This window comes from Cygnus olor, chromosome 2 (genome assembly GCF_009769625.2).
Source record: "Cygnus olor isolate bCygOlo1 chromosome 2, bCygOlo1.pri.v2, whole genome shotgun sequence".
In the NCBI taxonomy this organism is placed as follows: Eukaryota; Metazoa; Chordata; class Aves; order Anseriformes; family Anatidae; genus Cygnus; species Cygnus olor.
In genome coordinates this window covers 69,615,694-69,641,697 of record NC_049170.1, presented here as the reverse complement: position 1 = coordinate 69,641,697, position 26,004 = coordinate 69,615,694, and positions in this window count along the sequence as shown.

Genomic DNA, 26,004 nt, shown 5'->3' with positions numbered 1-26,004 from the left:
GGAGCTCTTCGTTTTATGCAAGACTTTTTCATTTTTACCGTGGTTCTTTATGAACTATTTCAGTAGCAACCTTTTTTATTTTTATTTTTATTTTTATTTTTATTTTTATTTTTATTTTTATTTTTATTTTTATTTTTATTTTTATTTTTATTTTTTTCCTCCCAGCTGCACGCATACAAACTAATGCCTTGTTCAAAATCTTCCTTTTACCCATCCATATTCTTGGATCATAATTCTCTGTGGACTGCTGCAGAGCCAAAATGGTATACTCTGCTTTTAACTGTTTGTTGCTACTGCTTCAACACTAAGCTTTGATTGGCTTGCTGTGATTTACCCTGAGAGAAAAAAATCAGGATTTGAAACAGAGCTAGTAGACTCCTTGTCTGAATAATAAATTAAGTGAAGGAAGTAAAGGAAAGGTATCAAAGGAATTCAGTTATTTAGCCACTTCAACTTGATGGATGGAAGGAAGATAATTTTACAAAGAACTTCAGTGCTTTGAATTCATATTGAAATCTAACACTGTAAGTCCTAAAACAAGAGAACAGAATAAATATTTTAGCAGGTTCTTCCCCAGTATGTCATCATTAACCAGGTAACTCTTTGGCTTGAGTAATGTGTGCTGCACAGTGAGATCTCTCTATTGTTTTTTATTGTAGCAGTTAGGGCTGATAGGATTTTCAGCAAGTGAGCAACTGAAAGTCTCCTAGGAGAGGGAATAGAAAGTCTGAGAAAAGTATCAGTTTGGAAAGCAGGTTGTCTCAGCTTTGAAACTGAATGTTGTCTTTTGTCAGCATGTATTACAGTAATTGGGACTGGAAGGAAAAAAAGGGGGGAGGGGGTGATACAATAAGAGGGATGAATGTGGGAGAAATGATGTCCAGAGACAAGTAGACAGTGTTCAAAGTAGGCAAATGGCTGAACATAGTCTGCTTAAAACAAACTAATATGAGGCATCATATACATCTGGTTTATGTCTGTCCTTATCTGTATGTGCATTTCAGTAGAAGAACGTGACTGTCATCATCCCTAAATTCTTTGTTACCTGTCAGAGCTTTGGAATCAGAATAAAACTTAAGGTCCTGTCGAAAGCCTGTCTTTTCTAATTTCCCTTCAATTGATTGGAGTTACTTAGAAAGTGTTATGTTGCAGAATTTCAGCCATTTCTTTCTTGTTGGCCACTATTTTGCTAGATGTGTGCAGAAAGCCCTATGAATTGTGTTCCCATGGTTAATGCCAGCAGTGTTCTGAACGATCTCTCAAGCAGCTTTAATACCATTCTAAACTATTGTGGTGATTCTTAACATGAGTTTCTTTCTTTGGTACAAAAAAGTATCAATAGTTCTTGCATCTTCTTTGGTTTCTGCATTGTTTATTTTACTGATCTCATTTCCTTGGATGAGATACAAAACAGCCTCTGACCATAGAAAACCAGACAATTAACTCTAAAATTATATTATTCATTTAAATATTTTTTTTTACTGATTGCCCTAGGAGTCACTCTTTCAGTTCAACTTGGTATTTCCTGACTTCTCAGTACAAATCCATATATTAAATTATTCTTGTATTTGCCTTGTGGTGAAAAGATAATATATGCTATTAAATGAGCATGAGCACTCTTAGCAGAGAAGTTAGGTTCTCAAGTGGAATATGTAGAAATGAGATATTCAGTTTTGGGGCCTTTTGTTTTATTTTACTATTTTTATTTTTTCTGAAATTTATCCTTATGAAGTCTGCATTGCCATAGATTTTTAAAGTAGGTCATCCATCGTAACTGGAGATGAGTAACAAAGGTACATTTGTATAAACTATATGCACAGAACGGCCCATTGTTTCCTGTGTTTATCTGTGAACACTACTGTGTCTTCCTACTGATACCAGCAGGTGCTTGTATTGGAGTGTTGGTGGCAATTACAAGGTTAGTCAGGGCTAGTGGAGAAATGACTTTTTTTTTTTTTTGAAATATGCTGTTAAGTAATATTTCAGATTGGCTTCAACAGTTTCTTTCTTTTGAAGAATGCATATTCATTGAGTGAACACTGATTTGGACAACTTTTTTTTTTCTTTTTTTTTTTTTTTTCTGAAATCTATGCTAATATTTGCTTATTAATAAGGTAACCTAAATGTGAAGCACCACAGACCAGGTATGTAACCTTTGCTAAAGAGTTTTCTGAAAATGACTTTGTCTCTGAACTAACCTCAGAAAATATATTGTAAAAGTGTTTAGATTATTTTGCTGCAAAGTAAGATCAGACTTAGTTTTATTTTTAATTCTATGGATTATCTGACTGCAACTAAAAAGTAAAATCAAAGTTTAGTCTCCTCCAGCTATGGCCAGAAGAGGGAACCATCTCACTGCATCAGCTACTTCTGCAACTCCACACTTTAAAACTTTTTTGCTTTTGATTTTATTCCTACATTGCAAGCACCAATGAATCTAAGACTACCTAGCCATCTCAGGACTCCTTGCGGATCATAAATATATTTATTTACCTTAGGGTATATTAACACCTTGTAAATCACGTTGGGCTTATCGTGTTTTGTATTTACTACAAGAAATGTTGCTTAATATAGTCTTGTTAACTTCATTGCCTTGCATGTTTTGAATTTACTTCTACATTGTTTATGCACCCTGAAAATAATGTCATTTTCAGTAGTAGTGTTTTTGAGAAGTACAGTGAATGGGAAAAAAGTGAATATGATAAGTTGAGTCATCCAGGGTGTGTATTAATGTGGTCTTTGTTATGCAACTAATTCATACATTCAGAGGATTTCCAGACTGCAGAGAATGCAAAGTACACAATCAGGAATGACCTGTTTAGTTAGGGGCTTTGGCAGCAAGATTCCCATGCTTGGAAACAAATAATTCCTCTTCACTGTACAAACACCTTGTAGATAATTGGAGCTATTAGGTTTCATTAGTTGGAAAGGGACAATAATTATATTTTCCCTGAGCACACAAACATTATTTTTAAAAAGATATTGTCATCCCATTTACTTTTCTTGGGTTTTGGCACAGGAACCTCAATCATATTCCTGCAGTTGTTAAGAGACTGACAGGCAAATCAACACCAAATATGATTCTCTGGCTTCTGTCAGCTGCCTGAGATTGTTGCAAGTGGATGGGTGGAGGAAGAATTAATTCACAGGTCAGTTTTCCCATGTTGGGGGGTGATTTGGAACACAGATAGACAGAGGGATGCTGTATTGTCTCCTTGCTCCTTTTCCCAATATCCCAGAACCCTCTGCAAAGTAGTTTTGGAACCTGGGAAGTGGAACGTGCTGCAGAGGAGTATTTTGCAAGCTTTCTAGCTCTAATCCACAGCTTAGGTAATGCTAGCGTGTAAATACCAAGGTAACTTTCTGTAAAAAAAAAAAAAATCAGCTTTGAACTGGTCTTTACTTGTTGAGTTTCATTCTGTTCCTGAAATTATACACTTGTCAGGATGCCACTTTGGTCTGAGATGAGTAGCAGAAACCCTTGTATGTTGTGCCCTCAGGGCAAAAAGGCTTTACATTTTGGATGACACTGGAATGTATTAGCGCATTATGTTGAGGTGTGTTTTGGTTTTCATTTGGTTTTCAGGCTTCTGTTTACTAGTTTGCCTCAGCTAATTGAAAACTGCTGGTAAAGGTGAAATAAGAGGTGATCAATGCTAAAATGTGTGATTCTACTAATCTGCTATTTTGTAGCATCAGTGGCTCTGAACTGAAAACAGACAGAAGATATCCTTGGCTGATAAAATTTTGCCCTTGCATTCATAGTAACAGAACATCCCAAATTCCATGAATAAGTGGCCTTTGGACTGAGATTTTGTCATTCAACATGAGATACTGTTCATAGTACACCAAAATCAGCAAACCGTTTTCAAAGAGAAATTTAATTTTTCAGCAAAACTGAGTACACCATCTTCATGTTTACTAAAGTCAGTTGGATCTGTACTGCCTCACATTCTGGGGAAGAAAATTACTTTTAGGTCCCTAAATGTGAATGTAAAAGTGTACAGCTTTAAACGCCTAACTGTATAAGTCTTAAACATACTGAAAGACATAATATTATGAAGTGACATAGGAACACTCTTAGGAGGACCATCCACTTTAAGGAAATGGAGTCAAGAAGAGGTTATGACCAACTGAAAATGCTGTACTGAGCATAAGCAGGAGAAAATTTAATTGTCTGAGATGTACATTTCCTAGGGCACATGATTAATTGTAGTAGAAATGTTCAATTGCTTGTAATTTTGCAGAAAATTCCCTCCTGGGCTCTGAAACCTTACATGCTTAGTTATAGACTAATGGAGCATTTTCTTAGAAAGTTCAGCTATTTTTTTTTTTTTTTTAGTTATACATGTGGGAATTAAAACAGTTTTTGGGGATAACTAGGAACGGCTCAAAGTGACAATAAATATTTTGGATTTAGATGAGACTATTAGAAGTCACCATTTGGATTTATTTATTTATTTTTCTTTAGAATTTGATGTGTGATGCATTCTGATACCGGAGTACAGTTTTGAAGAAAAGGAGATTAAGCAAAAAGTAATATATTTATCTAAAATGCATAATATATACTTTAACATTTAGTTCATAGCAACAGTGACTTCTCATAGTGTTAATATGGTATATGTTTAACTGTATGCTGTGATATGTACTCGGTTACTAGAACAGCTTAAAATATTTACATTATGTGTATATTAGTGGTATCAGTGTGTAGCTCTCAATGTTATTTGCTTGAAGAATGTCTCAGGAAGTTTTACTCAAGTAAAGTTACAGACTAGAAGAGCATGCCTTCTGTATGATAGGTGCTGTGTTGTGCTATTGAAATGCCAGCGTTTGTTTAGTAGAATACCCAGAATGGTGACCATGGGTTGAGGTGTAGTCTCTGTCCCTTTACTGACATGTTCCATTTTCAGTTTATATCACATTGGAAGTAAAGCTCTGGTTATTTAATGATTAATATTGTTTTGTCATTAGTTCATTTCTACTCCTGAAGATTTACATATTTAACAAACTTTCCTTTCTAACATATCTTTCTCACAGAAAGACACACTACAATTGTATTAGTGATTTTTAGAAAACTGATCAAGTTGAGATGTACATATTTACATCTTATATTTTGATTTTGCAAGATATTTTCAGCCTCCACGTTGAAATGTTTTTGATCTTCTCATACTGCATGCAATGAACATTTTCAGTCTTCTATTACATCTACAGTGTAAACATTATACAATGTTTTTGCAGTTTTTCATTGGAGTGCATTCAGAGTAGACTTGCAGAGGAGCTGTGTACTCTTAAAAGTGAACAAGTCTTATGTTGTATAAGCTGGATATTTTGAAAATGGGGAGCTTTATAGAACATAGAAGTCCCTCTATTTGCAGTGTATTCTATCAGAGTTTATTATTTGGTATTATGTAATTCTTCTCTTCCTCTGAGAGTATGCCCATATGGAATAATTTTTATTATCTGCTTTGGAAGTTTTCACAGTAATTTTGCTACAACTTAGTTAAAAAAGACCTTGGATGAAGCTAGTGGTTTTTTTTTTTTGGTCCTCCTGTGGTTACCTAAGGCAAGTTTCATCGTATATCTTGCATCAAATCTTGGTGGCAAATCTCTAGTTAATGTAATAGAGAGTTTTGCTCTAAATAGCTATAACCATAGCTGTTAAATACACATATATTAATATATAGTTAGTTTTCTGTTCCTCCTTTCTGGTTGTAAAACTCTAGTTGAAACTCCTTTATCTATTTATTTATTTATTTTTTGAATTTAGGTAATTGAGTTTTTAGACTCAAAATTGTAAGTATTAATTAGAGAAGTTAAGAGTGGCTGGATTTGCATAGATTAAAGATAGACTGTGGGGTTTATTTTGCCTCTCTTTGGCAAGTTGCTTCCTTCTCAAGTGGGGAACTGTAAAATAAATTTTTACCAGATGAGACACTATGATTCATAAAGCCTCTGTCACCCTCACCTCCCTTCACCATCTCCTTTGTGGCTTTGCGGTGGACACAGCCATAAATACTCAGCACCACCACAAATACACAGCATCATTAATTAAAATAATATTTGTTCAGATTCTGAAAATGCAGGAAATGTTCTTCAGCTGTGGCTAACGTTCGTGAAAGTAAAATATTATTTAGTTTGGAATTCATTTCTTTCTAAAATTTGCAAAAGCAGTTTTGCTGGTTAGAGTGAAGGCTCAACACCTAGGTATATATAAAACTGTCTACACTCTACTTCATCTGGGCTAAAGTGGCTATTAAAAGAGTCATTAGCACAAAACAAAGTTCTTTCCCCTTAGAATGTTTCTTAGGAACTAACCACTGCTGAGAATGGAATAAATACAGAAGAAAAAAGAGCAAGTAAACCAGACTATTTACAGTCATGTGAGTTTTGCATTTATTTTTAAAATAAGGAACTGTGATAAATAATTGGAATCGGAAACACCAACATGCGTAAGTAGTTATACTACATGTAGATATATGGTTTAGGTGTTCAAACACAGCATTTACTTCTTTCTGTGTTGTTAATTAAGTTCACTATTAGAGTGGCTAGCAGATGTTTTATTTTATAAGCCAGTAATTCAGGAAAATATGTTCAAAGGAGCCCACTATATTTTTGTGCAGGACTGCACTGAAATATGTTCAACATGGTTTTCAAAAGAGGTGAATAATCTCAGCTCATGTTGAGCTCAGAGCAGCAGGTGCTGATTGCATTTTGAAGTTAGGCTTTGGGAGTCCCATAACGAGAATCCAAAAACTGAAATATATTAATTTAGCAAATGGTTTTAAATGTGTAGACTCTAATACCTGTCTTTTGGTTCCTCCATTAGATGGAGGCAGAACAGCAATTCCCCTGTCTCATTAGACCGTTTGTAAGGTTTAGTTGCATGTCATAAGATACTTTGAAAATGTAGAACATCATCAAGGAACAATTGAATATAAGCCAAAATCAGTTGTGTCCTGCATGCTGGTGCCAGATGAGAGCTCTTTTTCCTCTTCCATGTAGGAGCTTCACAGAGTGAATAATGTGCCTCAATTCAGAATCCCAGTTAACATACTGGTTCAGGGGAAATCTCTGTGTTAAGTTCTGGTTTTGTTTCCCTCCTTCTATGGAGAAACAGACACATAGGAGGAGACACCGTTACCTTCAATTATCTTGTATGACAGACTCCTTATATAGCTTATATATTTTCTATTAATTCACATTTAGGTTGACCAAGCTCTAAATTCTGTTAAGAGCTCAGGGTGGAATTCATGTTGTCTTCAGGCAGCCACAGTACAGAACTCTAAACCTGCTCTTACTCAATGTAGAGAAATGGGCACCTCTAGGATACAGTTCATCTTACCCTTCGCCTTAAATATGAGATAGATAAAACCTAGAACTATCACTGACTTGCTTATCTGCAGATATCTGCATTTTAAATGTCTAAAATTAGAGAAGACGAATCTTATCCTTACTTTCCGGCAATCTCCTAGAGCTGATAACTGGAAAAGTGGATTCATGGATCTCATCTGGGCTCAGGCATAGTGTGAATGTTACCCTGCACAGAATGTGACTGGTCTGTGCGTGTGCAGAAGCAGAGCCATGGTTGTCTGGAAAACTTTAAAGACTAACAGCATGGCTTTACTGAGTTTAGGTTAACTGATGAGTGGGACAGAATTTCAAATTAATTTTATATTGGAGTGTCTTTGTTTTGTGTTTTGTGCTAGCTGCTTACATCTTTTACTGGATTTGGACCAATATGGTTTTCATTTGTATTTGTAAGCCAGTAATTGCATATCAAAACCTAGTCTCACTTGAACACTTTCAATGTAGTCTCTGAGCTTTCTCATGGTCTAAGAGTGTCAAGCAGTAGCAGGATTCAGTTTGTGGAAATCCTTGTTTTTCATAGTGTATATTGGTAATTTTTGTATCTATTAAATGAAGATGCCCACTGAATGTGTTTACATTCTTTTAAATCTTCCCACCCCTGATGATTTACTTAAGCAAAATACTCCCTTGAACTCAGCAGTGTGGATAAGGTTGCTATGATCTGGCATGAGTTCTTATCGTTTTTGTGAATGATTCATGACAAATCTACACACTCTCAAAACTTCTTTTAATAGTATACAGATTCCTAAATAAGTATGTAAATAGATACAGTCAAGAATAACTTTTTTGCAGGACTAAGACTGATGAAAGAAGAAAAGAAAACCATAGAGTTGTTGAATACTTCTGTAAGTTTCTTTCCATGGATAGAGTACTATTCAAAATTTCTCTGAAAATACTCTTACACTCTGAAAGTTGCCTAAGAGGCTCTTCTTTTAAAGGTCTTTTGTCTGGTAATCAATTAAAAAAACAAACAGACAAACTGCAAGCTCGTCTGAGACGAAGAAACTCTAACATGGGAGGATATTCTGTGTAAGGTCCATTGGTGCTGTTCGAGCGGTAGTATGTGAGAGGATTACCTGTCATTAAATCAACCATACAAATTCTCCAATATGTGATACTAAGTTTTTAATTTTCATATATTTATAAACAATCAAGCTAGTATCAGCCAATATTGGGAATACCTATGCAATATTTTGTGCTGCTTGTTTAGTTAAGAGCTAGATTCTGCTACCTTGCCAGGTATATGCAACTAATGAAAGCTACAACTCGTAACAAGGTCATAGTGGTAGTTTCTACCTCAGCAGAAGTCTTGTTTCAGAAAGAGTCGTAAAGTCCACATAAAGTCCCTTTTATTTCAATGCAAAAATAATTGAATATGTTGTTGTTTAGTGTGAGAAAGACAGCATCTTTCCCATGGAGGACCAAACAAAAGTAATTTTGATAAATAAGGTGAGAGTTGATGACAATGAGCTGTGAAAAGCAAAGATATTTGTTAACTGTTTAAATTAAATCAAATGAGGAGTAAAAAGTTTGAAATCATAAAGACTTTTTTCCACTCCTCTGATACCTTATGTTGAATAGCCAGATCATTTTATTATTGCAAATACTGTGGCAGTAATCTTTTACTGCTTGCAGTATAGGCCTACAGCATTAAGTTAGTATAAAATTACATATAGTTTAATATATCTGTACAACACCCTTAAACAAGCTTCTCTAGGCAGGAAGGTTATCCGTCTTATAAATCTATTATTTCATTGTACATCTTGATAGCCTAGCATTGCTCCTAGCCATGTTTAAGCATTAAATAGTGCATTATTATTTCACATAAATCAACCAGAGATGTGTGAATTCATAAATTTTGCATTTGCACAGACAGTATTTTAAACGTTTTACGGCTTCGTGGGAACTCGGTATAAGAGCCTGTACACAAATCAGTACTGGGCAAATTTCAATAAAATTTAATATCACAATTACTGCTTTTCAAAGTCATTGCTTGCATATTTTAGAAATCTTTTAACAGGGTCTAATAATAAAACAAAATGTGGAAACAGGGTTTTTGGTCTGATTTTGCTGGATAGCTCCCTTTGCTGCAGTGAAGTGGATGACTTTTTTTTTTTTTCCGGTGTTCCCACTATTGTTATCTGTATTTTTTGTTGTTGTTTGTTTGTTTTATTTGCACTTTTTAATCACCAACTTTTTGTTTATTCTTGTCTTTCATCTCAATTCTTAGCCAATATACTGTGAAGAGTTGTGTGCAAGCTTATCTGTATTCATACAAGAAGTTCTACTAATGTGAACTTAAATGTATACATGAGGCTTTTCAGATTCAAATACTTTTTGATTAAAATAAAAAAAAATAATTCTCGAGACATTTTGTTTTAATACAATATGTTATAAATTAAATGAAACATAAATATTCTGCTGTTAAAAATAACAATATCAAGAAAGCAGGGAAAAAATGAAGTAAAGAACAATACATTATATGCTATGACATTTTATCACATAATAATCTAACCTTGTTTTACAGAGAAAAACATGGATACTGGGGCAAGATGTCCACAAAAGAGCAAAAATGTTTCCTATATCAGATTTTCAAAACTCAACCATTGCTTTATTTATCTGTAGTTAAGCTTAAATTTGTGAATTCCGCATTGCATTACAATTGCACAGTAACTCAGTATCCTACACCTTCATAGGTGGGAAGCACAGAGAGGAAAGTTAAATGGTCCCATTCTTCTTCTGTTGCAGGAATTACTTTTAGTTCTTTAACATAACCCAGACTACAGTTGAAAGGGTACCAGGAAGTAGTCTATAGGGACTGAAGCACAGCTAGAGATGGGAAGACCATGGGAAATCACTTATTGTTCTTGCCCTTGCAGAGAATGTGGATCTCTGTTCCTTCCACCAGTTGGCTTCTTTCTCTTGGTCCTTGAGCGTATGTGGAAGGAGAACTCTTTACAAACCTCAGCTCTAAATTGTACAACTGCAGGCTGAACTAGGCTCTGAGTGTTTTACTTATAGGTTGCACAGATAACTTGTTGAAGAGGTAGGAGTAGAATCTTCAATTAGAAAGATTTTTCTGTGTTTTCTTCGTGGGTTCATCTTTTTCTTCCTATTTTATGTTAAAGTGAATGAGAGTTTTGCCATAATAGTTAATGGGAGTAGAGTAACATCTCATTGTTATCCTTTGTGTCTATCTGCTTAACTAGAGCAATTTCGAACTTTGTTTTTCATTTGCACTCTTCCTTATGGCTTGGAATTCTTTGTGTTCTTTGGAAATTGGTGGAGTTGAGTTGGAAATATCTAGACATATATAAATTCTACCTTTGTGTAGTAAACTTTAAACCTTCTAGCTTCAATCATTTTATCTGTGACAAAAAATGTGGTTAGATTTTTCTCTCATACCGAGTTGGAGTGCATTTTATCTTACTTCCCAATAAATAGGAAATACCCATAAATAATTTGATCAAATATTAAAATATTTCAACTTTGTGTAAAGACTGAGCATAGAAAATTTTATCCCACAAAACAGGTGATTTAGAACACATTGGAAACTGTTTTGTAGTGCTTGTTAGAACAGTCACAGCTGAGCATATGGTAAATTATTGGCTTGTCTTGGAGCCCAACATACAATACACAGTTAACTTTCTACAGGATGGAAATTACGGGGCAAATTTGGTACAAAGTTTGGTAACTTCTGCCAACTTTTCTATGTTCAATTGATTAAATGGACAATAAGAGTGACAAAGAAGTCTTTGCTCCGAGACTTTGCTTTCATCCAGTCTGCCTAATCTGAGAAGCAGGAGCCTTTATTTACGCTATTTGGGCAAAGTCAAGCGTGATTGCTTTGAATGTTTTCTCCTGACCACGTTGATCTTTTCACTTTTCCCCAGCAGGTGTATTGTTGCTGGTGAGGAGAGAGAAAAGGTCATCATCTGCTTGTAAGCACTTAATGGAGTAAGTTGTCCTTACTCATAAGAGAAAGCATGTAATGTCTGTGCGGGTGTCACAGTATGAGAATTGATCTAAACGTAAAAGTGGATTTAACTGGGAAGCTATTGAGGGAAATACATGCTGTTTGAGGAGAGGGGCTGTGAAGGATGGTCTGAAATTAAATAGTGAAAATTATAATACCATAAGTTTAGAAAGTTCTCATTGTTGCTATTAAAGTTTCATTACCTTTTTTTTTTTTTTTTTTTTAATCTCCCGTAAGTTTATGTTGTACTGAATATACTGAAGATGATCTGTGCCTATCTGACATACAGATTATTACATTCAGTTCTCCACTGTCTGGGTAAGGAGCTGAGAGATACTGAGTAGAAGAAAAACACCATTAATAGTTTTGCCATGCACCGGCTCAAATGTATTAATGCTGCATCACCATAAGTTCAGAGCAGTACTGCACTAACTCATGGAAAAAGCTTGGTTTTAGAAGCAGCATAGTTATTTCAATTGGAGTGAGAAGTCCCCTGCTAGACCTCGGGTAGCAAGGGTGGAACAGTATTGATGTCTGGTGAACTGGATTTTCAAGTGAATTTTGATTTTCATGAAAAAGTGTTTTATATATTAAGAAAAAAACAAACTTGAAAATGAAAATTTCAGTCTTGTTTTAAAACTTTAGTGGGTTTGAATTTCTGCTAAAAATAAGTTTTTTTCTTTGGAATACACAAAAATGCTTTGTAAGTATTTTATGCAGCAACGAATATTTTTTCTTATTTCTAGCAGAGATTATTTTCAAACAAGGGAAACAAAAGGATAAGAATAACAATTTTCATAGAGAGGCAAGTTCTGGAGTTTTTATTGAGGGGGAAAAATGCAAGCAGCTGAATGTTTGTGCACTGTTTCTAGAAAAAAAAAACAAACAACCACAACACCCTTGTCAGTGAAAGATTGTCTTTCTGTAACATGAAGGTGAAAACTTCTGTGCTATTTTCAGATATGCTATTGACCTGCACTTTGTGCAACACCTTGTATTATAGGGTGATACAGATGTTAAACCCTGACCTTAGTTTTCTACTCTGACAGCAGCTATAATTGTATTAACATAAAAGGAGTTGGCTTGGTGTAGAAATGGGGCAGCTATGTAGAGAAATAAGTTTTTTATACTTTAGCCTTTTTATACTGTGTGTCAGTGAAAAATTACTCAAAGTGCAGGGTCCCAACAAATCAGGTCCCTATTGTTTCTGAAGGCAAGGCGTATTTTGTGGTACTGTTCATTACTGGGCAAGAACAACAAAGAAGTTCAAGACTAAGATTAATGGTATCAGCGGATCATTGTCTAAAGATTAATCTTTTTAAAATGATAAGAAAGGGATAGACATAGTGAGCCTCTAGCTGCCTACAGCTGTGAATAGTAATAATAAACGTTTTATGGCAGGGCTGGCTCTGGAATACTAACAGAAGCCTATCTAGTTATCATCAATAAACACTAATGGTGGTTTTGTGCTGTTTTTTTGGCTGCTGATGTCTGTTGAAAATGGTGTGGCTTTTTACCCCTCCTAAAGCAACAATTGTCTGCTTTCTTCTGATGTCTGACTATTTAACATTCATTTGTTTGGGTTTCCATTCTCTCTTTTGTGGTATTGCCACTGTTCTACTTTCTCTTACTAAAACTTCTACATTATTGCCTGGATCTAAACTATCAGTGATTTAAAAAAAAAAAAAAAAAAAAAAGCTTCATTACATTTCCTCAGTAAACCCAGGAGGCATTGTCCTTCCATTAGCTTCTCTATAACTAATCCTTAGTGCATGTACACTTTTTCTGTGTGCATTGCTTTTATAGTTAGAATATGTATTTATACTGCAAGGGAAGTCCATGTAGCAATTAAATTAATCTCTTTATTCTTCAAAAATGATCTGCAACTTATGGCATAGGAAAGGTAAGTACAAGCTACAGTAGTCTTTCTTTTTAATCTCAGCACTATTGGTGCACCTCTTGTCAGTATCACAAACCTTCTGGTTTGAAAAAGAATTGGGAATTATTGTTCAGAACAACTGGACATAAGTCTGAAAGTTTTGAAATTAATTTATGCTAAGTGGTCTTCTCATAAGCTTAAAAAGGCAATTGATTATAGAAGCAGTCCACTCTCGTATCTGACAGTGGCAATGACAGTGATGATCCATGTGTCAGCGTGATTCAGATTCTGCCAGCCTCACTGAGGGTGAGCAATGTGTTACTGCAAGAGCAGCCCCCCTAATTTCGGTGAAACTCCTGGAGTAGTAAAATAGTAGTACAGTTTAATAGTGTATGTAGTTAGTGTTTATATAATAGTATGGCATGACCAAACATAGAGATTTTGTTCTTTTGCTTGCATGAAAGCAGCCTTCTTTTCTTGCAGTAAGACACAATTTTGAAAAATACAAAATAATATTTTATAAACCCAGGGGAAAAAGAATTTTCAGCACAGTAAAAAAAAATAAAATTAAACGTGGGTTTAAAATCTGGGCTTGATGCAACCAAAGGTTTATGTTTTATATACTGTATATTATGAAGTTTGAGTGTTATCTACTGTGATGTCCTGGTGGCTGAAGAGTGCTCACCATCTTTCAGAATTAGGCATAATATTAGGAAAGAGAAAGTTGAAACATGATGTTCAACTTCAAGCTGAGTATAGGAATATGTGAAGGAGTATGGGAATATGAAAGTAAAACAGTGCCTGTGTAAATATAAAGTGTCATTGTATATTTGTCAGGGCTTGCAGTGTTGCCCAAATACAGGAATCCTGTTGATAAGGACAACAGAGTGGGAAAACTTCAATACTTGTTTTGGAGGGGTAGTGTTGCAAAACTATCTCCTGTCTTCAGGTCTTGATGAAGGCTGTTACTCCCTTTGAACTATTCTGAAGGCCAGTTGCTCTGCCTTTGAACAAAGAAAGCAAGTTTCATACTTAAATTTGAATTCTTCTGGCATGCTGAATGCTTAGATATTCATGATTAACTTAAAGGAGGTACTTGATCAGAAACTTTATTTGTTTGAAAACTCTGGAAACTTACTTAGGATAGAATTGGTGCAATGCCTTTCCCCCGTGGCTAAAATTTGATTCAATGTTTGTTTAAATGTGGATATGGGTACTAATGAATTCAGTGTGGGGAATTGCTTCCAACGAGGAATGAGTAAAATTGGCTTGGAGGTCTTGCCTGGCTTTATCACAGGTAGCCTTAAAACTGAAATGGATGTTTCATTTTGTTGTCATTGAAGCAGAATTTGTTAGGTGCATTAGATATGGAACTTATGTCCTGTAAAGATCTCAAATTTGTTTTAAAAACCAACAGCGTGGAGGTACCAGCTGAAATAAAGGTGATGTTGGGAAGGTACATCCAGGTCATTCCAAAACTAACGTAGAGGTCCTTGTTGATTAGTAGGTCTTTTAAAATTTGTACCTTTGTTCTTTCAGTAATTTCAGTAAAGTTTACATGGTTTAAAAAATAAATGATGTAGTCATTGGGAATATCTTCTGCTTAAGAAATCTTTTCTTGCTAGGGGGGAAAAAGGTTTAGTGGAAGCACACAATTGTAACGTAAGATAAGGAGCTCTTAACAATTTTGCTTGCTTTGTATCCAATTTGGTTTACAAACTTTGACTGTTACTCTGTTTCAAATTCATATAATCCCCCACAGCTCAGTGCAGAGCTCTGTTCAAAGGTGTCATTGACTTTGTGGCACCAGTGTACCATTCCCATACCTTTTGTCCTTAGAGAATTAAACAGATTGGGTCAGGCGTCCTTAAATTGCCTAGTAGTGTCCCTGTAATAAAAACCTGTTCAAAACCTGGGATTAAGAGTTACTCTTTGGGTTAGAAATCCTTTGAATGATTCCACTATTAGCTGTGAAAGCCACTTCAGTGTTTAAATGCTCATTGCCTAAGACATTGTGTATCACTTTAAAGAAAAAAAACAGTGAGCATTTATATTTGGAAAATATCTCCCTAATTGTATATATTGTTCTGGGTCATTATTTTCTCATTATTTAAATTACAGATCATTTATTTAAAAGAATACGTGTCAAAAGAAAGCTTTAAGTACTGATTTAAGAAAGCAGTGTTAAATAATTTAAATGACTGTGATAAAATTGCCTTAGTTTAAACAGACCAGTTTTATCAATCTGTTTAATGAATTGTGCTTTTATAAGGTGAGATAAATCTAATGTGAATTCAAGTGGTTGCACTAGAAATACAGCTTTAGGTGGGATCTTTTTGTGAATTTAGCTAGCAGAACTGAAGGAAAAAAGGTGGTGGTATTCCTGCGTTTCATTCAGAAACACTTTGTATACAATAAGCAACACTGATACCTTACAGTGTTGTAACACCGATATATCTGTAATGCCTATGTATTTACATTCAGATTGCACAAAGCATTTGGGTCATTATTTGGAAAATATTTATGCCTTTGGACATAGAAGTCAACTTGGAGACGTGGTCAGTCCTGTAACTGTTAATTTGCATGCACTAGGATAGTGACACAGAATCAATTTGTGTACAGTGTGAAGAGAATTGGCAGGTTGGCCTTCTTGTTTATGGCTAGTTACAAAGGATTTTTCTCTCATTGTAAGGAAAATAGCATATCTGTGTGATTGACACAGGAGAATTCTGGGATATATTGGAGTCTGTGCTTCTGTGCATTGTTAAAACACGGCTTCTGTAGAAAAACAGTCATTAAAAATGCATACCAAATTTGTTCTCATTGGAATGAGGGGTTATATAGCATCATCAGCTCTTCTCTTGGCTAACCCACTTAAATTGCCTACATAGCAATGTTGGTACCTAATTTTGGGTGGATAAATCCAGGTGTTCTACAGGACCCAATCTGGTCCCAAAATGATGGTAAAATTCCTGTCTAGTATGTGAAAGATAAGCACTTGGTGTTGCATAGCCCTCTGGACATCACAGAGTCAGTACCTTTAACTAACATTTCTTATCTCTGAGCATACCCACATTAAGTGCATCTTAAATTCTGTTAAGCTGATTTTGGGAACAGTTTACTCTGCCAGCAATCATTGTGCAAGTGGCTGATAGTGGGGCGTATACATGCCATTTAAACTGACCAAAGAAACCCAACTGAAAACTGTTGAAGGAAGAGCATATTAACTTCCAGTGTGAGCAGGGTTTGACAGGTATGTGACTAACTTCCCAGGAAGTTTTACTCCAGCTGGATCTGAATGCATGCAAATTATTTTTATTCTCAACAAGGTCTTTACCACCAGTCTTCTGTAAAAAAGTCTACTATTAACTTCGCAACCTCACATGCAGAATTGGCAGTTATAACCTCTTTTTTTAAAGGTAAAATGGAGTTTTGTTTTTCATACTAAATATTTTCTAGGGGAAGGAAGGAAGGTCACAAGACACTTGTGTATGATGTCACTTTGCTCTAATCAAACAGGCATGTAGATTTCAAAAATTACCTTTTCTTCATGCCTTGTATTTCTAGTTTATCATCTTTAGGTTGGCTGTTCTTACTGGGCTTGTTTTCTGTAATATGGCTGTGTCTATTGACTGATACCTGTGTGCTGGCAAAACCCCAAGTGCACCTGAAGGAAATTTCTTGAGATTTCAATTGTTTTGTTGTTCTGAATGGTGGGGAAAAAAGAAAGATGTTGTCTTTTGCAGAAGTTGTAAAACAGCATATTTAATAATTTGAGCTGGCTATTGCTCCTCCTTTTCTTCCTCTGCCCCCAGAAAAGGCTGTCTTCAAGACCTATGTTTTCTGGTTCTGCGTCTGCTGCTGGCTAGAACTGGTCTTACAATTTTGTCTTCTACAAACTACTGGCTTGTCCATCTGGAGTAAAACTAAGGTTCTTGTTCCATTTAGCAGGTGTCTAGGGAAGTAAGCCCAAGCTTCCAGCTTGTTGAAATCAAGCTGTTTTGAGGAACAACTTGATTTTGATGCATTTCAAATAAGGACAATAAAAAATCAGATCTACATAACTACCTTCATAAAGGTTTTAGGATATTGTGGGTGAATTGGAAAACAAGGGGAAGTCTGAAAAAATAGGGAAGTGTTTGAGGTAGAGGTTCATGTTTTTGCTGTTCAGAGTACTTATTTTCATTAGACAGTGGCCTTTTCTGTCTTTGTTTTCAAGTAATTTCGTATCTTTCTACTACAAACTTTTAAATAGTAGAAGGATATATTAAATACCAAGGAAAATTATTTTTAAAAGCTATTTTAAAATTAATTTAAATGTAGACAGCCATAGTATTATGGCATTAAGGCACCTCAAGGTCTTTTTTATTGGTCCATTAATATTTGCCTTGAGTGGTAGAACACACCAGAGGCAAGATTTAATGAACCAATAAAACATGCCCTAGAGTGCTCTAATGCTATATTGCTAACCATTCTTATTACATAAATGCTCTGTTTGCATACTTCCTTTATACGTTTCAGGTAAATGTTCAATTAACTGAAGACCATATGACAATTGTTATCCAGAGTTTCCATCAACATATTTTGGAGTGATTAAAAAATGATATGAGATATTCTCAATTGACCAATACAACGTATCATGCCTAGAACTTTAAAGACTGTCCAGATGGTGAATCCTTTAAGTTTGGTGATGTGTTAAGTCAGTGTGTTTCCTCTCGGTCGTCAATAATTTTCTAAAGTCTTCTTAAATAATCTTAATGTAGTAGTTTTCTATTTCTTTTCACTTCTTCAAACTACCTTGTTGTTTGCATGGAATCCACCCCAAAGCAGAAATCTGGCAGAACTAGTCATAACTTCAGCTCTGGTAAAGCACGCAAGGATTTGACTAACATGATGTTGTCCCTATAGTTAAAGGATGATTTTTAGTTCTTTTTAAGGGGGTAGATCTTCAGAAGTGTAAATTACCTTTATTGGAGCTAATTTACTTCTTTGCTTTCCAGCACATTCAGAAGGACCGGAGATGTCATATTTTAATTAAATCAGGCAGTTCATATGGAAGAAAGTATGAAGGATGTTTACTGCTTTATAACTGCTAATTTAAAGCCTTTTATTGGAGTTGGCATTTGCACTACTGATTTAAAGTGCTCTTAACCATGAACAAAAGTTGGTAAACATACCTAAACTGATCTGTTCTTAGTAACAGGCAAAAAAAGTAGGATGTCATCGGATGCAGTATAATAACATTTCATCAGAGAATGAGTGTACACTTAGGCACTTTTTATGTTGTTAGTTTTGCCTTACAGTGTTGTTGTGAGGTAGGACAACATTCTATTAAAGAAGGCAAAGATTTGTAGATGTAGATTGTAAAAAAAAATAAAAATCAAGAAGCTTTTACATATTTGAAAATTTAACATGAAATCATTTGGCATTAATGTGACTGTGTAATTGTCAGAGCCAGACTAAATATGACTTAATAGTATGAATTTGGCAGAATCCTCACTTGAAAGCTTAGGAGAGGAAAAAAGGAAATCCAACATTTTAGAAGTGATATATAAGAACCAGAGAAATTATGACTAGGGCTTCTTCAGGCAGGAAGGGCTCGTAGGCTAGGCTTGATCTTTGCAGGGTTATTTGACAAGTTGAACATAGAATATATATGAGGATATGAGCTACGTATACTTGCTAGGGCAAAAGTAACTTATTTGTAATCTAGATCTTCAGCTATTGTGAGTTGGCATAGTTCCGTGGAAACCGATGAAAATATACCAGTTTATTCCAGAGGAGGATCTGGCCCCTAATCTTTCAAGTAACAGGCTCATTAAATGCTTAGGGCCAAAATCTTTCCTGGCACGACTCCATTGAACTTGATGGATTTAAGCCAGCACAACATTTGGCTATTATTTAATACAGATAAAAATCTAAGGGGAACCAAGTTTCTGTATTTGTTTTTCTTTTAATATGTAGTATTAGCAAACTGCATGTGATTTTTATAAGACAAAATATATGAAGTACTGACTAAAAGTCTGCACAGATATCTGACAGTTAAGGCCCTAGACCATCCTGATGTGCTACTTTATTTGGAACAAACAATACTGACTTGATCAAGGCTTAAACCTTTTATTGTCTTCCAGAAAGGTACTGTCCAAACTGACAGCTCTCTTCCCTATTTCCTCTCTTCTCGTTGTTTCACGGTACAATGCTGTCAGAAGTGTAAACAGAGTTAAGCTTATTGTTAAGAATATCTGAGAAATTGTGTTCTATTCATCCTATGACCAAATAGCTGATTAAGTTTTCCAAAGCCATTAGTGGCATGATTTCTTTCCTTTCAAATAGCTTGGTGAGGCACATTCCATTTAAGAATTTTCACTGTATCACCTAGGAGCTAAAAATGCCTAAGTGAGTATGCATACCATTGCTATTATCAGAGATCGTTTCCTGGAAGCATTTTCATTTCTGAAAAGCTCAAGGTATTTGTCTAAGTTTTTGACTTAATTTAATTTCTGCAACCTTACTGATGTTAGCTGGGCATTATTCTTTTGGCTTAGTGCGTAGATGACTTACACATGCTTGTCAATGCTTGACATGAATTGTGGCTGAGATTCGTCTGCAGCAGCTCAAAAGTGGCTTGTTTTCTTCAGTTTATGTCAGACAAAACTTGACTATCCTTGCCTCCTCTATTATGTTCTGTGTTGCTCTGAGCTGTTAGTTATTGCTCTCAGCAATGGTTAGGTCTAGGCTTTTGGAGGAAAAAAGCTTTCCTTGCTATAATTCTGGGTGAAAGTATGGAAAGGTGAAAGATACGTGGTTGCACCCAGTTGCATAATTGATATTTCCTACAGAAACAATCATTTTTCAAAATAAATATTTACCATTTGAAGGGCTTGAAGCCTTGTTGGAGTGCTTTGGAGTTTAGTTTAGATGCAGCAGGAGTCATCTCAGTGAAGATGAACTTCACATATTCAGGCTATAATTCTACTTGAGCAATTGTTTTGTGACCCATATGACGTTTTATGCAAACATGAGTAACCCAAACACTAAAATCCAAAACAGAATCACCAGCCCCTTCTACAGCATTTTTATTAAAGTTGGGCCAAGAATGATCACTGGAAACTATTTGCAGTTGTGGGTGATGTAACACAGCTCAAGGGCATTCAGTACCTGGTAAGCAGAACTGTCTTTGAATGGACTAGATGAAGGACCACCAAGAAAACACAGAATGAAAAGCAGTGGAAGGGAAATTCATTGCCAGTTAGTACTCAAAACATTCAGATGAGCAAGAAGAACTCCCTTCACAAACTAAGTGGGGGTTGAAGAGTCTGGAAACCAGGTGGTAGGATGAAGTGACTCATTTGAAGTTATGCATGAAAACATAATTGAATATGAAGAAGTCAGTATAACTTCTGGCTTGCGTAAGCAGGGCTAAAGTTTTCAGATTTCTTTTATGTTTTGGACTTGACTTGGGGTGCGTAAAATAAGTGTGTATCTTTATAAGGGAAAAGGTTTTATTGCTGTCAACAGTCTTGTTGAGCAAGCCCCGTCTTCTCTGTCTGCACCCCTGTCCCAGTTTGGATTTCTCTAAATCAGAACGTGTCTGAATAATTCATGAAAAGTTGGTGTGATAGCTGTGACTGTTCATCAGCCTGCAGAGTTGTTTGCTTACAGAACTTAGTTCCCTACATCTCTGAAGTGATGCAGTGCAAGCTGCAGAGCCTAATAAGACCTGGACTTTTTGCTGGGGCAGGTAAGTGGCTTAACCACACAGGCTGAATCTGGTTTTGATTTATATATATTTTTTTCAAGCAGTGTATCTGCATGTGAACGTGTTTTCAGTTGTATTGAGCAGCTGAGTTGCAATTTTGTAATAACTGTCTGCGCATCTCCCGAGATGTGTGTTTGCAATGAATCTTCTTTTTCTTTGTGAGAAAAAAGGCAAGTGTGGAGTTGTGTCCTGAGTTTAAATTAATGGCTGTTTTTAACACTATTTTTTTTTCTCTCAATGTTAGGGTTGATGGTTACTTTTGCTATGCCTAAATATAACTTATGGAAAAAATATTTGTGTGAGATAGCTCAGATAATTAGCCAGCTTGCTCATGCAAATAAATATTTTTATATTCAACTTGTAACATCTTTTTGGCAACGTTACTTTTAATTACAGAAATGTTTAAAGGAAAACAAGGATGTAGTGCGTACCAAAAATGTTCCACGCAAATACCGAGAGGATTTAGGTGAGCAGCAGCTCTGTAAGTACCTTGCAGACAGAAAGACCCTCACATTGTTTGAAAGCTGTTAGAAATAAGGAAAGAAATAATTTTCTTCTCATGGGAAAGGAGTTAATTAGCAGAGTGCTGAGGGCCTTGGGATTGGTTCTCATCCAAAGTAGATAAATAAAGCAAACATTGCTCCAGACTACTCAACACCAGCAAAAGATACCCAGGGAGAGTTTCTTTGTAGGGTTGAACAGCAAATCTGGCCCATGGGGAGGAGGAGTAAGAGAATTTCAAACCATCTTTGGACCTTTCCAGCATGGCTTATGCCAGAGGTTGCTGAAGCTTTTGACCTAACAGAGACAGCCCTGAAGGCCTGGTTAAGTAACTCTAGCCCCTTGGCTGACCTGCTAACTGAAGCAGTTTTGCAATGCTTGCAACGCTGGGGGTGTGGTGCTGCATGGCTCTCTTCTTTTCTGTGCTCTGTCAGCTTGGGCTTGTGCTGAGGTCTGCAGAAGGCAGCTTGTCAAGTGAAGACGTGAGACATCTGCACTGAAGGAGGTGTTCCTTAGCCACATTATTAGATCTAGAGTTTGATTATGTTCCAGTGTTTTCAGCTGGCCTCAGAGGTGTAGGTCCTAGGATCATAAAGTCATCCCTGAATACCAGAATAGGTACTTCTCTTGGTAAATCATAGAATCATAAAGCAGCCCAGGTTGGAAGGGACCTTAAAAGATCATCAGGTCCAACTTTTTGTGGGAAGAGGGAGCTTGGATGATATTATGCAACACTCTGTCCAATCACATCTTGAAAGCTGCCAGTGGTGTGGATTCTGCCACGTCCCTAGGGAGTTTGTTCAAGGTCGTTCTCACTGGGAACATTTTCTTTCTTATATAAAGGTGAAACATCTCCTGGGTGCAGCTTGTACTTGTCGCCCCTTGTGGCTCCTTCTGCAGAGAGAATCTCTGTCCTCTTTGTAGCCACTCTTTAAGTACTGGAATATGGTGGTGAAGTGTCTCCTGAGCCTTCTCCAGAGTGAAAAGACTTATCTCCTTTAGTCTTTCCTCACAGGGCAGGTTCTCCAGCACTTTGATCATCTTTGTGACCCTTCTTTGTATCCTCTCCAGTCTGTCCACATCTTTTTTTTTTTTTTTTATTGTGGGAAGCATAAGTGGACACACACCTCCATGTGTGGCCTGTCAAGCACTGAATATAGTGGGATGATCACATCTCTATTTCTGCAAGTAATGTCCCTGTGGATGCAGCCCAGGGTCTGATTTTCTTATGCTGCAGTAGTGGCATGCTGCTGACTCGTGTTCAGCTTGTTGTCCACCAGTACCTCCAGCTACCTTTCAGCAAGGCTGCTCCCCAGCCATGCAGAACCTAGCCTGTACCAGGCTCTTTGGTGATGTCATCAATCTAAGATTTATTAATAGAAGAAAACAGCAAAACCTTTGGCTATTGTAGTTTAAAATGTAGTTTAATTTCAGGAGATAAAACTTACCACCTTTTCTTTACTTGCAAAATATTTGTGTTTCTGTTCCCCACTTTTAACATCTTAACCATTTGCTTAAATTCAGCTATATTATTTGAAAAAAAAAAAAAAAAAGCTGGCAGCATCAAAGGTGATGACTTTGTGCACATTTCTACCCAGACATCTGGATAAAGGGAAAAAAAATTGTTGCCTTGATGAAATAAGTTTATGGTAGGAACATGTTTATTACCAAAAGTGAGAAAATCTATGCAGAAGAGAGACAGTATGAATGTCCTAACTATTAGAAAAACTTTAGCTGAATGTCCCACCTTATTAGGTAGTAGAAAATCTCTATCTTAAAACACAGAGTGCTGTGAAGCCAGGCTGTCTTGGTTTCTCTGCTCACTTTTTTTTTTCTTTATATTCTTTTTATTCCATATCCTAGAGCCTTACCTTGAGACCCATTTGTCTCTGTTAATGTAGAGGAAATTCATCAATATCTCCTTCTTATGATTTTCTAGATAGTTGTTTTATCTGGTTTTGGAATTCTGAGGGGATCAGACCACTGAGAAAATTTCACATGTAAGCAATAGCAGGTGTCATGAAATTTACAGTATTTTACACTTCTTATCATTCACTACTATTTGATTCCAGTACCGTAATAGCAGAAGAAATTATAGTGCCTTTATATTAGATCCTATGAAAACACAACACAGAAATGAGAGACATTGTCTTTAAGCTTGCAACTGATCTTACAGGTTTATTTTTCTGGAGGTAACTTTTGTGTTGTAATCTAGGAGTAAGTCTCCAACAGTCACTTATAGCATTAAGATTGCTACGGTGGGCATTCAAATAAAACTCTGTGCTTACTGCCACTCTTTAGCAAGCAAGTTAAGAATTTTAAAACTTCTCAGTTCTACAGAAGGAAGAAGTGAAAGTTGTTGACATAATTTTGGATTTATAAGGCTACAGAAACATTAGGAGACAATTAGTCTTAAAGGAAGAACCCAATTTACAGAAGTGGTTTTGATTATTTGCTTTTCTCTTCAGCAGTGATCATAGTTTTAGACGTTTTTATAGAGATCTGTGCTTTCATTGCTGTCTAATTTGTGTAAATTATGTTCACTCTGTCTTCTGTTTAATGCAAAAGAAGTATCCTGTGTGTGTAACAGTAAACAGGAACCCACAGTTTTCAATGTCAGGTCATAGAAGAGGAACCTCTGTAATTCTTAAAAGTACTAAATACTGCCTAGTTATCTGAATTAGTGGTGCGAAGATGCTGAACTATTTATACTATGCTGTTTGTCAGTACTAAGTCTTTATAATGTGTATTACTTGTGGAGTTTTACTAATAGATCCAGAAGATCAAATCAGTATTCCTACTGCTTAAACATGATGAAAAATATTTTGTAAAACCAATATGATTAACTTTGCTTGTATGTATACTTCCACTGTTTTCGTGTGAATTGCCCATCTGCAGAAACTTAAGTATCTAATGTTGTCTATGTCAAGTTCTAAGCTTATAGTGGAGAAAACACTAAGGAAAAAGGGAAAACAATATTTTGAGGGTAATCTAAATTCTTTTAATTGATAAACTATAAGGTTACTTGATAGTCTTGCCCAATGAAGAAATTTAGAAGTTATTTATGCATAGATATATGGAAATGTATGATAATTACAAAATTATTAAGTATGACAACACCTAAGAGAAAATAAATCTCAATAGGAATGTTTGCAGATGAAGAGAGATTTATAAATGCATTGTGATGGATTTTAGGGGTTCTTTAACCATTAGGACAACTTAGTTTTGGAGTGGTAGGGACAAGGACCTTGTCCCTAAATCAGTGAACAGAAGTAGAAGACAGTTACTTGAGACAAGAGGGCTTGGTATCTGTTACAAAAGAGGTCTCTGCCATTTGTTTCTAAAAAATAATGCAAAGTAGTGCTTTCAACAGTGTTTTGGCTAAAACAGATTCATGTAAATATCAAATAATTTTTATTATTTTTATCTCTGTTATTCCAGTTTGCAAGTATTCTAATTCCTGTTAAGGTGCTTAGTATCTTAAGAGTTTAAGGTGAAATATTCTCAAAATTGCCTATTTACTTTTTGGGTGGACAGATATTGTATGTGGTATGACATGTCTTTAATATAATATTCTCTGAATGTTTTAAAATGAAAATTATTTACATTTTCTCACATAAGCACAAATACATTCTTATCTGACTTGATTCAAAGCCCATTAATGTCAGTGGAGGGACTCCCAGTGAATTTTTGGACTAGGCCAAATAAAACAAACAGAATTTTTGCCATCTTTGCAAAGGAAGAATTGAATTTAATAAAAACAGCCATCTCTCTTATATAATTGTGTACTGTACTGTTCTTCTCTTTATTCATATATATTCCTGCTGTTATAAACTAAATGCTTGTTTGAAACAAAAAATCAAGCCTCCTCCTATTAACTCACATAGTTTACTGTTCCTTTTTCTTGTCTCTGATTTCCTAAGATGCACACAGTGTCTAAATTCACCGAAAACTAATTTTTTTAACTTTAAGCTAAAAAGAGATTGTACTTGGGTGGGAGCAGGGTTGGGCTTCAGTAAATAACACACGTTTCCTTTTGTCACTGAAAAGATTCCAGACTGAACAATGTAGCATTTATTAATAGCAGAAGTTGCAATAAGATGGGATGGACATGGTATGCTTAGGTAAATGTCTTGTGGAAAATATTTCCACATCTGAAAAATGAATGCATGTGCAGCACATTTAAAGTCAGAATGCTCCGTCATTGGCAAAATTGGAAAGGAGCATCCATCCCCTATATGTTTCAGATATCTGAGCAGGATCTTTCTTTGATACTTTGAATGATCTAGATCTAACCACACAGAATGGTTTCATTTGGAAGGGACACCTGGAGATTCAACCCCCTTGCTCAAACAAAGCTATCTAGAGCCAGTTGTCCAGGACCATGCTCAGGTGGCTTTTGAATATCACCAATGATGGAGACTCTACAACATTTCTGGGCAAGTTTTGCCAGTGATCAGTCACCCTTACAGTAAAAAAAAAAAAAAAAAAAAAAAAAAAAAAATTCTTCCTGATGTTCAG